The 13,769-nt window shown below is 36.0% G+C and overlaps 1 pseudogene; it reads left to right on the top strand.

Annotated features, from left to right (window-relative positions):
- The first annotated feature begins 9,564 nt into the window (after positions 1 to 9,564).
- On the top strand, positions 9,565 to 10,999 carry LOC126595289 (NADH dehydrogenase [ubiquinone] 1 alpha subcomplex subunit 9, mitochondrial-like; annotated as a pseudogene).
- The last annotated feature ends 2,770 nt before the right edge of the window (positions 11,000 to 13,769 follow it).

Raw genomic sequence — 13,769 nt, 5'->3', positions numbered from 1 at the left:
GAGTGGACTCACCTAATGATCTAAGATTTTAAGTCAGTGGCTAAGTACAATTCTATGATGTTCAGAATTAGCTCCCAGATGAAGCTCTGTGGAGAAACCATCACTGAGGAAGATATGCTAGAAAAGACTTTCAGCGTCTTTCATGTGACAACCCGTCCCTAACTTTACGTTTTTATTTATTTTAATCAAGTGAATTGACGAAAATTCCCTAGAGGCAAGGACTTGGACTTCCGTTGACCATCGTTCGAGAAACGTATGACTTATTCTTTTAGCGTATTTAAGTAGTACTCGTTGGTACGAACACATAGGCGAAAGCCGTTTGCAAGTCCAGATTATATCGGTACAATTACGAACGTTTGAAATTGGTTATTTTAAGTTTAGTTTTAATTAAATTGAACTCTCATCTTGTGGGAATATAACCAATCAGTTTTCAAGTTTAGTGGGAAAAAAAAAAGAGCTGCGAAAGAGAGGAGAAGAAACAGGGGGCGAATCAGAGAAAGGAAAGATTGACCAATCAGAAGGGAGGGGAGAGTGATAGCCAACCAAGGGAGGAGAGAGAGAAGGGCTCTAGCCCTTATCGTCGACCCATACACCTTCGATGACCTGGTTTTCAACCCGGCCACTTCCACTAATGTTTTAGGTGATTTCACCCCTCCAGTACCAGTAACCAAACTCCATGACCTTCCATCTACCATTTCCGCCCAAGATCGAAGGATTTTAGGTCCAAATTCGTGAAGAACATCACCGGAGGGACCGAAAGTTCTTGGCGATGATCCATCGAATCTGAAGGTCCCAACCACCACCATCACTTCCAAATCACTCCTTAGGGTGCCAGGAACAAACCCCAAACAACTGTAGGAACGGCGGAGCACTAGAGAAGGCGAATTGAACACACTAATTTCTAGGGTTTCCAACGGGTTTGAGTGAAATTGGAGCCTTTCTAGGCCAAATTGGACTTTGCTACATGTAAAAACTTTGCTCTACTCTTTGAGATCTTCATTTTTGGAATTTTTGAGAATTTTTAGAAATAGTTGAATTTTTCGATGAGTCGAAACGGCGACCGCCACCCACGGCGGTGCGTAGCCAAGGGGTCATCGATGCTATTCTTAGGCTAAATTAGATGCCTTGAATTCAGTTCTCACAATAGTATGACGCATGTTGATCGTTAAAACCTAAATTCTCTACAATACATGATTAGATCATTATATGAATCGACGATCCGACCATTGGATCATCATCAAACCTTAATAGGTTATTTTTTGTAATATTTGAGGATTATAGGAACTTACGGATCAAGAATCTGACGCACGGATCTTTCTGAATTTGATTTGTAAGTTAGTAAAATAAACGTTAACCGCCACTTGGTTTTGGCAACTGGCGAATACCTGACCGTTGGATCATCCCGAAACTTTAGGATATTGTTCTAGAATTATAATGTGGATCTTTGGAAGTAAAGAATTGGAAATCCCTAATGCAGACCTTCCAGATCGAATTACGTAGGGATGTGTTTTACGTAAATTATGTGTTATACTGTTATAAACTTTGACACGTGATTTGATAATTATTCTAGGCAACGATGGTGCGTGGTGTCTTGATATTCGTACTAGGGAGTCGTAGTGCGGACCTTAGGTGAGTGGGTATTTTCCTTTTATCGTATCTATATATATATATATATAATTGATAATGCTGCAAACGCTTTTAATTTGATTTATGCATATGTTTACCATGTCACACATATATTGATATAGTCTAAGATATTATGACATGGTTGAGTGTTAGATTGCATTATGGAATATCTATATGCATATTACCTACATATAATGACTATGAATGCTTTGACGTACTAAGTTGAACTACGAATGGCTTGATCCCATTTGAGGGTACGTAGGCAGTCTAACAAGACAGTTAGATGCAACCATAAAACAATCCAAATGTAATATGGTACTTGGTTTCTTTAAAGAAAGAAGTTATGATGGTTAACAGCGTAGAGATTGACCATTATTTTATTCTAGTCTATCACTGGTTTAGTTCTGGTTAAGAATGTTGGGACGTTAAAGTGGTTATTCCAAATGACGCTGCGAACGCCTAGGTAAGCTTCAGGTGAGTACTTATTGATGATAGAAATTTCAGTGAGTATAGTTGTGATGAAGGTCAGCCTTATAGGTCACGTTAGGTGATTTCGGCTAACATACTACTATTGATGGATGAGGGTCTGCCGTACATGTCATGTTAGGTGACTCTGGCTAACACAGTACTATTGATTGATGAGATATGGATAAGTCGTACATGTCACTATAGGTGACTCCAACTTATGTGCTAGCATTGATTGATGAGATATGAATAAGTCGTACATGTCACTATAGGTGACTCCGACTTATGTGCTAGCATTGATTGATGAGATATGGATAAGTTGTACATGTCACTATAGGTGACTCCGACTTATGTGCTAGCATTGATTGATGAGATATGGATGAGTCGTACATGTCACTATAGGTGACTCCGACTTATGTGCTAGCATTGATTGATGAGCTATGGGTGCAGTCGTATAGGTCACATTATGTGCTCGATTTGGATTCCTAATGGACATCCTGGGTCGGGGTGTGTCATTTCATGCCTCTAATGTGCTCATGCAGCAGCAGTATAGAGAATGAGGCTTCACTGAATACAACCAGCTAATATCTGTTCTCCTAGTAGCTGAACAAAACAATGAGCTCGTGATGAAGAATCATTAGTCCGGACCTACTGGATTGGCACCATTCCCAGAAGTGAATGCTGTTTTCCTTGAAAGGAATACCATATCCTCTCGTGGCAATAATTACAAACGAGGACGTGGCCACAAGTGAGGCCGGTGGAACAGGAAAGGCAAGAACCATGGTGTCCAGTTTCACCAGTAGGTTCTAAGGCATAATTCAAGCCCGAGCTTTAAGAATGTAAACCGCCACAAAGGCAAAGCTCATATGAACAATGTTCCTAGAAACTCTAAGCCTGCCATAAGTCTGGTGGCAATAGGCACTAGGTGTGTACCTGTCGTACTCCAAAACATCTAGTGGATCTATATCAAGCCTCTCTCAAGGAAAGGGGTGTCGAGATCAATTTCCTCAACCAGGCTAGACCAATAGATATACCTGATCCAGTGCTCAACTTATCAGGGCAGTTGAACACAACCCACCTAAATGCTTCAGAATTCCATGGAAAGAGGGAATGAAGTGTACCGGTCTGATTGAATCACTTATGTTTGATGTATTTTTTATTCTGAACTTGTAGTTTAAAACTCGCATTTCAATTCAATAAAAGTGGCATTTCAATTTCCTTTTATGAATAAGTTGTTTTTAATTGTGATCCCCTTTACTTAGAAAGCATGGATAAAAACTGTGGTTATTCTCAAAACATGAGAAATGATAGAGATATTTGTCTTGCAGACAGTGAAACCACGCATATAATACTTTGTGATCGAAAGTATTTCTCAAGCTTAATGCTTACAAAAGTAAGGTTAACAATAATATCAGGCCAATCAGATGTAATTGAAGGCTCAGGGAAAGCCCAGATTATGTTACCAAATGGAACAATATTGTCCATACAAAATGCGTTGTATACTACTCAATCTACTCGAAATTTGTTAAGTTTCAAAGACATACGTTTAAATGAATACCACATTGAAACGAAAAAATGCAAAAAATGTGGAGTATCTATGCATTACCTCTAATGATACCTAGAAGTGTATATTGGAGAAGTTGTGTGGTTTGTCGAATGGATTATATTATACATACATAAAGACAGTTGAATCACATATTGTCATGAACCAGAAGTTCATTGATTCAAAAGTTTACATGCTTTGGCATGACCATCTGGGCCATCCAGAATCCACCATGATGCGTAGGATCATTACCAACTCTAATGGACATCCATTATTGAGCAGACACATTACTATCTCAAATGATAACCCTTGCAAGACTTGTTCTCAAGGGAAGTTGGTAATTAGACCATCACAACTAAAGGTTGATGCTGAATCCCCATCATTTTTGCAAAGAATTCAAGGCGATATTTGTAAGCCTATTCAACCATCTTGTGGACCATTTCGATATTTTATGGTTTGGTTGATGCATCTACCCGATGGTCACATGTTTGTCTTTTGTCTACTCGAAATGTAGCTTTTGCGAGACTTCTTGCTCAAATAATTAAGTTGCGAACACAGTTCCAAGATTACCCCATTAAGTCAATCCGACTTGATAACGCTGGTGAATTTACGTCCCAAACCTTTGATGATTACTACATGACAGTGGGCATTGATGTTGAACACCATGTTCGTCATTTCCATACTCAAAATGGTTTAGCAGAAGCATTGATCAAGCGGCTTCGGTTAATAGCTCGCACTCTGCTTATGAAAACAAAATTGTCAGTTCCTGCATAGGGACATGCCATCTTACATGCTGCATCATTGGTTCGATTGAGACCTATAGCCAACCATCAATACTCCTCAGTACAACTCGTGTTTGGGCATCAGCTAAACATTTCACATTTACAAGTTTTTGGTTGTGCTATTTATGTGTTATTTGTACCACCACAACGCACTAAAATGGGACCTCAGCGCAGACTGAGAATTTATGTGGGTTTTGATTCACCATCTATCATTAGATATTTGGAACCCTTGATAGAAGATATATTTACAGCTCGTTTTGTGGATTGTCATTTTGATGAGACAATTTTCCCATCATTAGGGGGAGAAAAAACCGTTCCAGAAGAACGACAAGAGCTGACATGGGTTGTTCCCACCTTATCTCATTTTGATCCACAAAGCACTCGATGTGAAAATGAAGTGCAAAGGATCGTTCACCTTCAAAGTATTGCTAATAAAATGCCAAATGCATTTAATGATGCTTCAAAAGTGACAAAGTCACGTATACGAGTTGCAAATGCACCTGTAAGAATGGATGTCCCTGTTGGACAAATTAAAGTGGCAGCAAATGAATCATCTGGTGCACGCCTGAATCGTGGTTGACCCCCAGGTTCAAGAGATTCAGCCCCTCGAACGAGAAAGACAAGGGCACAGCTGAATCCAAATGAAATCATTCAAGAAAAGAAATGAATGATAAATCCCATATTCATGATTCTGAAAAGGAAAATGTCCTTGATGAGACACATGTCCCTAAAGAGATAGAAGTGCATGAAAGCAAAGAAATCTCCATAAATTATGCATGTATTAACTAATTGTGGGATCGAAATGAAATAATCATCGACGACATGTTCGCATTCTCAATAGCCAGTGAAATCATATTAAGTGATAATATTGAGCCCACCTTTGTTGATGAATGCAAACAGAAACAAGATTGGCCTAAATGGAAAGATGCAATACAGGCAGAATTAAATTCCTTGGAAAGACAAAGTGTTTTTGGACCGATAGTCCAAACCCTGCCTGATGTAAATCCCGTGGATTACAAATGGGTATTCACAAGAAAGCGCAATGAGAAAAAATGAGATTGCAAGATATAAAGCACGACTCATTGCACAAGGTTTTTCACAAAGACCTGGAATTGATTATAAGGAGACATACTCTCCTATAATGGACGCAATTACGTTCCGTTACTTAATAAGTTTAGTAGTTTTAGAAAAACTTGATATGCGACTTATGCATGTCATCACCACGTATCTATATGAAGAATTAGATACTGACATATATATGAAAGTCCCAAAAGGACTTAAGTTGCCTGAAATGACTAACAAACCACAAGGTATGCTCTCAATCAAATTAAGACGATCATTATATGGGCTGAAACAATCTGGACGAATGTGGTATAATCGTCTCAGTGAGTATTTGATCAAAGAATGATATATCAACAATGTCATTTGCCCTTGTGTGTTCATTAAGAAATCCAATTTTGGATTTGTTATAATGGCAGTATATGTTAATGATATGAACCTAGTTGGAACTCCTAAAGAGCTCAATAAAATTGTTTAATACCTGAAAAGCGAATTTGAAATGAAAGACCTTAGGAAAACAAAATATTGTCTCGGCCTGCAAATCGAGCATTATGCTAGTGGAATTTTGGTTCACTAATCAACTTATATTGAAAAAATCCTAAAACAATTTGGAATGGACAAGGCTTATCCACTTAGCACGCCAATGGTCACTAGTAGAAAAACATGTTTGCGAAATGGAGCAAATTTCGTCGTGCAAAGTATGTTTGGGTGACGCAAAACACAAAACGTCGCGCAAACAGCCTTTGTGCGACTGCACTTTGTGCGACGAATGCTAGTGTCGCGCAAAGCTGTTTTGCGCGACGAATGCTAGTGTCGCGCAAAGCTGTTTTGCGCGACGCAGGAACTTATGCGTTGCAGAAAGGCTATTTGCGTGACGTTTTGTGCGTCGCGTAAGATCTTGGCGCCAAACAAAGAATGCATTACCGCTTTTTTGCCAACTTTGCGAGACGTACGTACACTTGCATCGTGCAAAGTTGTTTTGTGCGAAGCAGTGGCACCTACGTCACACAAAGTTTTTTTTTTTTTTAGGTTCTTGCATTGCCTTTTTCTTTTGTGGTATCCACTTGTGTAAATGTTTTAAACTAATGATCGAATTAGTTCATTGTATTCATATAGGGTTAAAGAGTGTAGCTGTAAAAAAATCATTAAAATCAGAGTTAAAATAACCGTTAAATTTTGATTTTCGTTAATAACCGTTGAAAAGTTTTGTCCCATTACTTGATCTCTGAATGTTTTTTTTTTGCAATTTTTGGCGTATGCGATCTCAAAGTATATACAAACAAGTTTGACAATTATATCGTTGAAATTAGTTTGGTAGACTGCGTATCCCATCAAAACAATAGATTCACTAACACTTAAAAGTTTATTTTTACTTTCATTAAGTATAACTAGTGTAAATGTTTTAAATTGATGATCAAATTAGTTCATTGTATTCATATAGGATCAAGGAGTGTAGATGTAAAAAATAATCAAAATTGAAGTTAAAATAACCGTTAAATCGTGATTTTTCGTTTATAACCGTCATAAAGTTTTGTCTCGTTACTTGATCTCTGAATGTTTGTTTTTTACGATTTTTGGCATATGCAATCTTGAAGCATATACAAACAAGTTTGACGGTTGGATCGTTGAAATTAGTTTGGTAGAATGCGTATCCCATCAAAACAATAGATTCACTAACACTTAAGAGTTTATTTATACTTTCATTAAGTATAACATAAGATTTAGTGTAAATGTTTTAAATAGATGATCGAATTAGTTCATTGTATTCACATAGGATAAATGAGTGTAGATGTAAAAAATAATCAAAATTGGAGTTAAAATAACCGTTAAATCGTGATTTTTCGTTTATAACCATTGAAAAGTTTTGTCCCGTTACTTAATCTTTGAATGTTTGTTTTTTGCGATTTTTGGCGTATGCAATCTTGAAGCATATACAAACAAGTTTGACGGTTGGATCGTTGAAATTAGTTTGGTAGAATGTGTATCTCGTCAAAACAATAGATCGTTTATTTATATTTTCATTAAGTATAACATAAGATTTTGTGGTATCCACTAGTGTAAATGTTTTAAATTGACGATCAAATTAGTTCATTGTATTCATATAGGGTCAAGGATTGTAGATGTAAAAAATAATCAAAATCGGAGTTAAAATAACCATTAAATTGTGATTTTTTGTTTATAACTGTCGAAAAGTTTTGTCCCGTTACTTGATCTCTAAATGTTTTTTTTTTAATTTTTGGCGTATGCGATCTCGAAATATATACAAATAAGTTTGACGGTTGGATCGTTGAAACTAGTTTCGTACAATGCATATCCAATCAAGTTCAATGGTATATATATATATATATATATATATTTATTAAGTAGCTTTAAATTTATTTATTTTGTACGTGTAACACTTAAGAAATTGAATGATATGCATATTTATTAAGTAGTTTTAAATTTATTATTGTAGTTTGGGTCGGGTTTTTGTTAGAAAAAATATATTATTGTGGGTTTTATGTAAAAAAAATTGAATTTGAAGAAAGTAAAATTACATTTTTAGTAAATTTTATAGTAATTTTTTTTTATAAAAAAAAGTACCTTGTTTTGCACGACATCAAGATGTGCACTTTCATTCCGCCATTGTTAAAATTTTGGCGGGGCACTTGTTAACAATAGACGGTTATTTTAAACTTTCCCAATTGTTAAAAAATAGGCCATTTGTAAAAAATGTATACCTACGTCTATTTTCCCTCTCTCTCACTCGGTCTCTCTCTTCCCTCTCTCTCCCTCTCTCTCATCTCACCCTCTCTCCCTCTCTTTCACTCGGTCTTTCTCCCTCTCTCTCACTCGGTCTCTCTCCTCATCTTCTTTCCATCCATCCCGACTGCACCCAGCCAACAGGCAGCAGCACGCTGAAGATTGACCCATGTATCTATCTTTTCTTAATTCTTAATTTTTCTTCTTTCTAAGGTCAAAATCAGGCTTTAATGCCTTAACTTGAAGATTTTGGTATTGTAATTAGATTCAATCTTGAAAATTAAATTAGAAATTGGGGGTTTTAGTGTTAAATCAAATTTTGGGGTTAGGAATTTTAGGGTTTTAGTGTTAAATCGAATATTAAGATGTTGATGGTGTTGTGCGTTGTGAGTGTGAATGAAAAACCAAGTAAACTTTGGTAAATTTGACATCATGAATCTCTGGGTGTGATAAGCATTTGGAAGAATTTCTGTATCGGATCTCGTCTCTGTGTACTACATTGAATATTATTGAAAGAGTTAGAATGTTTAATTGTTGTTGCTCCGTTAGTTTTCTGGGAAAATGTAGGAAAAGTAAACCTTTTGTCAAAGTTATTTCTTTTATTGAATGTATGAACTATATGAGCCCATTAGGGTAGGATAGATTTCTTATATTTTTCTCAGTAAGTAAAGTTGTCATTAGAGATGGAATGCAACTTTTAAGAAGCTAATAACCAGCTGAATTCTTGAGAAAACAAAAATGTTTTATGAATGTGCCGGGTGAAGAGTGAAGATAATGTACTAATAATGCTTTAACTATGCAGATAAAGAAAACCCAGCAAACATAGATATCGAAACTCGGTTGTACGTGTTTCACATGATTGTGTTGTTTATGTTATTTGGAAAATAATCTGTCTATTTTCAGTGGCATTGTTGCTGCAGTCTTTGGATCTACGGGGTTCCTTGGGTGTTACCTTGTGCAACAACTTGGTGAGCTAACTGTCAATAAATTCGTTTAATTGGAATTCCATTGAATTGCATGGATGCATTGTTTCAGACTGTGATTGTTATGATTGAGAACATTTCTAGTAGGTGATTGTTGGACTGAACTTGATCTGGGGAAATGTGATTTTGTATTTTATCCTTGAAAAAATGACAGAAGTATAATGGGTTGTTTGGCATTTACCTTGAGGATAATTTATGGTTTTCAAAAATCAAATTCAAGAAGAATACCAAACATCCCTTAAGTGTTTGTAGTATCTGTCAAGCATGCTGGTGCTGATTCTTTACTTCTCTTCTAGCCAAAACGGGAAGTCAAGTGTTAGTTCCTTTTCGTGGTTCTAAGGACTCCTATCGTCACCCCAAGTTAATGGGGGATTTGGGACAGGTAGGGTAATTTGTGTTGTTTCTTAGTTAATGTTCCTTCTTGATTGGGGAACTAATTTTTCTCCATTCTTCAATTATTATGTTTTTGATGTTCTCACATTTCACTTACTCAGATTGGACCAATGAAATACAATCCGCGAGATGAAGATTCAATTAAGGCAGTCATTGCTAAAGCAAACGTGGTTATCAATCTCATTGGTATGCATTCTTGAGTCGTGACTTTATATATTAAAGATACTCTAATCTTTGGATTCAATGAAGGAACACTTTGTAGCTTGGCAAGGAGGGATCATGAGACAAGAAACTTTAGCTTTGAGGAAGTGAATCATTCCATGGCGCAACAACTGGCAACGGTAGGTATCCTGCATTTACATTCATGACATTATTTTTGTTCCTGTGCTGCTTCTGATCCTACTGCCATGTACTTCTCTTAAAAGTTGGTTCCCAAAGCATCATCCTTAATAAAAATAGTAAAAAAGTGTTTATCAAGATTATTTTGCCACAGTTACAATAGCTTGTTGTGTATCATACACTTCTACACACAAGTTGCAGTCTGCAATGCAACTATTTAGCTTGCTTGCAATTGGACTTTTCTTTCAAGATAGATAGAAGTGTCTTTCGGGATCTGAAATTCTGTTCAATATCCAATTGGTGGAGATATAAAAGTTGGATGTCATTTATTCAGGTTTTGTTGTTAGACACATATCGGTCTTCTTTTTAATCTCTATATTTCTGCAGATTTCCAAAGAACATGGGGTTATCATGAGATTTATTCAAGTTTCTTGCTTAGGGGCATCTTCCTTGTCCCCCTCCAGATTCCTAAGGACTAAAGCTGCTGCAGAGGAAGCTGTTTTTAGTGAATTGCCTGAGGTAAAGTTATTTCTTTTCCTTCTTGTATGTTGGCATGCTTATTTAAGGAGCAGTGTCTAACAATCACTTTCATCAATAGGCCACCATTTTGAGACTTGCTGTGATGGTTGGTACTGCGGATCGGATTTTGAATCGTTAGGCCTTTTTTGCGAAAAAATATGGCTTTCTTCCGCTTGTTGGGAATGGATCTACTAAGTATGTCTTCAATCTATCAATTGAATGCCAATTTATTTTAATTTTTCAAATTTTGTAATTTACCAACATTGCTCATGGACATATCTTTTTCTGAACCTTCATTGAAAGTTATTTACTTCCTTAAGTTTCTCACTGAAAGATGTAACCTATCTTCTAACTTTTATTTTCCTTTTTCTTATTACTTACAAATGTCCTACATGATGAAAGGCAGGAAAAATATGTCAGCCTCCTTTGCTTTGTTCCTATAATTTTTTGGAACAAGTATTCTTTTCACAAGTATTTTTGTTGCCCAACTAGAGCAGCTATGATAGTCACTTTGAATTGTTTTACTGATATGAATTTACAGCACATGAGAAATCTTTGATAAGTTTGCATTTGGAGGAACTGGAAGATCCAGAAAAATTTGCAGAAGAGGGGGGCAAGGTCATCACGGGCCAGGAATACATTTCTCGATTGCATGAGCTTAAAGCTTAATTAACTCATGCATGGCATGCCGATGATCGTGTTACACCTTGAAATTATCAATAAAAGTACATTTTAATTGATAATTCAGTTTAACCAATTAATCTTACCTGGAGAGAATTTGTAATAGAAGAAAACATTAAGCATCAAACCTAGAAGACTACTTGTTGTAGATTTTTCTTTTTTATTCGGACATCTTGTCAAAAGAAGCCATCATATCATTTTTGAATGTTCTCATGGGAGTAGCTCTATAAATAGAGTGATCCGTGTGTTATCAAAACACACTGCAAAACAAAGAATCAAATAAATAATATCAGTATATCTCTCTCCCTCTCTTTATCTGCCATCCTTTGTGTTATAGCTATTAAAGTTATAATGTGATATTTTAATTTTGTGGGTTGAGCATTGTTGATATAGTTAGTTGGTTTTATGGAAGAATACCCTCTCTTTTTTTTTTGGTAAAATAAGGGGGTGGATCACTGCATAAACTAGCTCAAAGAGTTATTACAGATAATTCGAGTCTTAGGGACTTCCATCATATCATCAAATAATCAAGTTCCAATCCAATCAGGAGGATTCTCAAAATAATGGCACCCAAGATCCATTAAATAGCTCCAATTGGGAATTTCATCTACCACCATGTTCTTCTCCCGATAAACATGCACTAACTCGCATTCGGCTATGCGTGTCATAAGTTGTCTACATAAATCAATGATATTGGCAAGAGGATGAAAACTGGTATCAGTCATATTATTGATTAAATTAACCATAAAAGCTGAATCCATCTCCACACATAATCGTGAAATACTCTTGTCAACTGTAAGTTTCAGTCCAAAATATAGCCCCCAAATTTCAGTATCAACTACCTGACCTTTGCCCAAGTTGACAGAGAATAGCCAATCACCAATGTTGTCTCTAAGAACTCTTGCACTTATATTTCCAGTAGTATTGATCTGAGAACCGTCCACATTAAGCTTCACCTTCTTTCCAATAGGTGGATCCGAAGCCAAAGACACTTGCATCTTAAGAACATTAGAACATACAGACTTTAAGGCATCATACCATTCTTTTGCAGCCATAGATTGCTGCATTGTGAAGTTGTCTTCAAAGAGTTGTTTATTCCTTTTATGGAAGAAGACTTTAAGAGATCGTATTCGTGTTTAGTCGAATTACTTCTTTCATTATCGTACAAGTCCCAAGTTTTATTGCACATCCCCCACTAAAAGACTAAAATATGTGTTACATACAATTCTATTTACAAAACAAAAAGAAAATAAAAACATACATATATCAATCACATAAATAAAAGATCACAAAATGAATAAACAAAAAAAAATGTTAACGCTTTACACAATAGCAGAAAATAATCATGCATTATAGTATATGTTCGATTCTCATCGATTCTCCTCTCTCTTATCCACTAATTATTTAATCCGCTGATAATGTCATTCCACTTAAAAAATTGCAATTATCATTTCTCATAAGAATGCTACACATCCTAATGCGGTCTTTGACAAATAAAAATCAGTTTGAAAGAAAGAAAAGACAGTCTGGGCCCAACTTGTACGTAAAGCCCCCTAATATTAACACAAAAAATAAAAAGTGTTGTAAATAGTGGGTATGTTTGCCCACATGTGTATAGTAAATACTCACATGCATATAGTAAGCATTTCACTATGTTGCTTGTGATTTGCTTCTATAAAAGCACGTCTTATGGAACACAACAAAAGATTGGGAGATGAAAGTGAGAGACTCATGGGAGAGATAGGAAGGAAGAAAGGAAGAGAGAAAAGAGAGGAAGATGAGAGGAGATAATAGAGAGAGTTATCTTTGTACTCTTATTATTTCAGATTATAATGAAAGCACCACTGCTGTCCCGAGGACGTACTCTAGTCACACTGACTGTAGAGGAACCTTGTAAATTTTGTGTCTTGTTTATTTATTCCATTGCACACACAATTGATTTTACAACACGTTATCAGCACGAGAAGCTCTTATGTCAGTGGAAAGCACAACACCACAAATCATGTTCACCTCTATTGCCTGGAATCTCACAGATAAGAAAATCTTTTCATTTCATCTTAAAATCTTTGTACTACTGATTTTCCTGAAGCAAATATATATATATATATATATATATATATATATATATATATATGTTGTTGTATGACTGTATATTATTCTTTGCAGAAGCCAAAGAGTACAGATTCAAAATTCGTAGAGAATCTGACAACCATGTAAACAGTCTCGGAACTCCAACTTGCGGAGCTCAGATTGAAATACGTTCTTCTTGAAAGTTGTTCGTCCGCTCAACATCTACAACATATCTAAATTTCAGAAAACTTTAACGGTGCGATCGTCGCAGATGTCTGAAATACCAAACCAGTTTCCAATTTCCGCAGAAAACTGGACAGTCACCTTATGAGTACCAAAACTCTATTTTGGTAGCTCAGATCGAAATTGTTTATTCACAAAAGTTGTTCGGTATCCTCTTATCCATATCGTACTAAAATTTGAACTAAATCTAACGGTTTGATCTTCTCATAAGTCACAGACATTCTTGACTCCAAAACTTATGGGAACTATTTCAACTTTTTCGAAACTCACCGGAGGAGGAACACCAATTGGAACTTATTGTTACTATTGTTTCCTGAGTAACCA

The sequence above is a fragment of the Malus sylvestris genome, chromosome 13, assembly GCF_916048215.2.
Source record: "Malus sylvestris chromosome 13, drMalSylv7.2, whole genome shotgun sequence".
In the NCBI taxonomy this organism is placed as follows: domain Eukaryota; kingdom Viridiplantae; phylum Streptophyta; class Magnoliopsida; order Rosales; family Rosaceae; genus Malus; species Malus sylvestris.
Note: the sequence above shows the minus strand (reverse complement) of the source record. Positions and strands in the feature narration are given on the sequence as shown.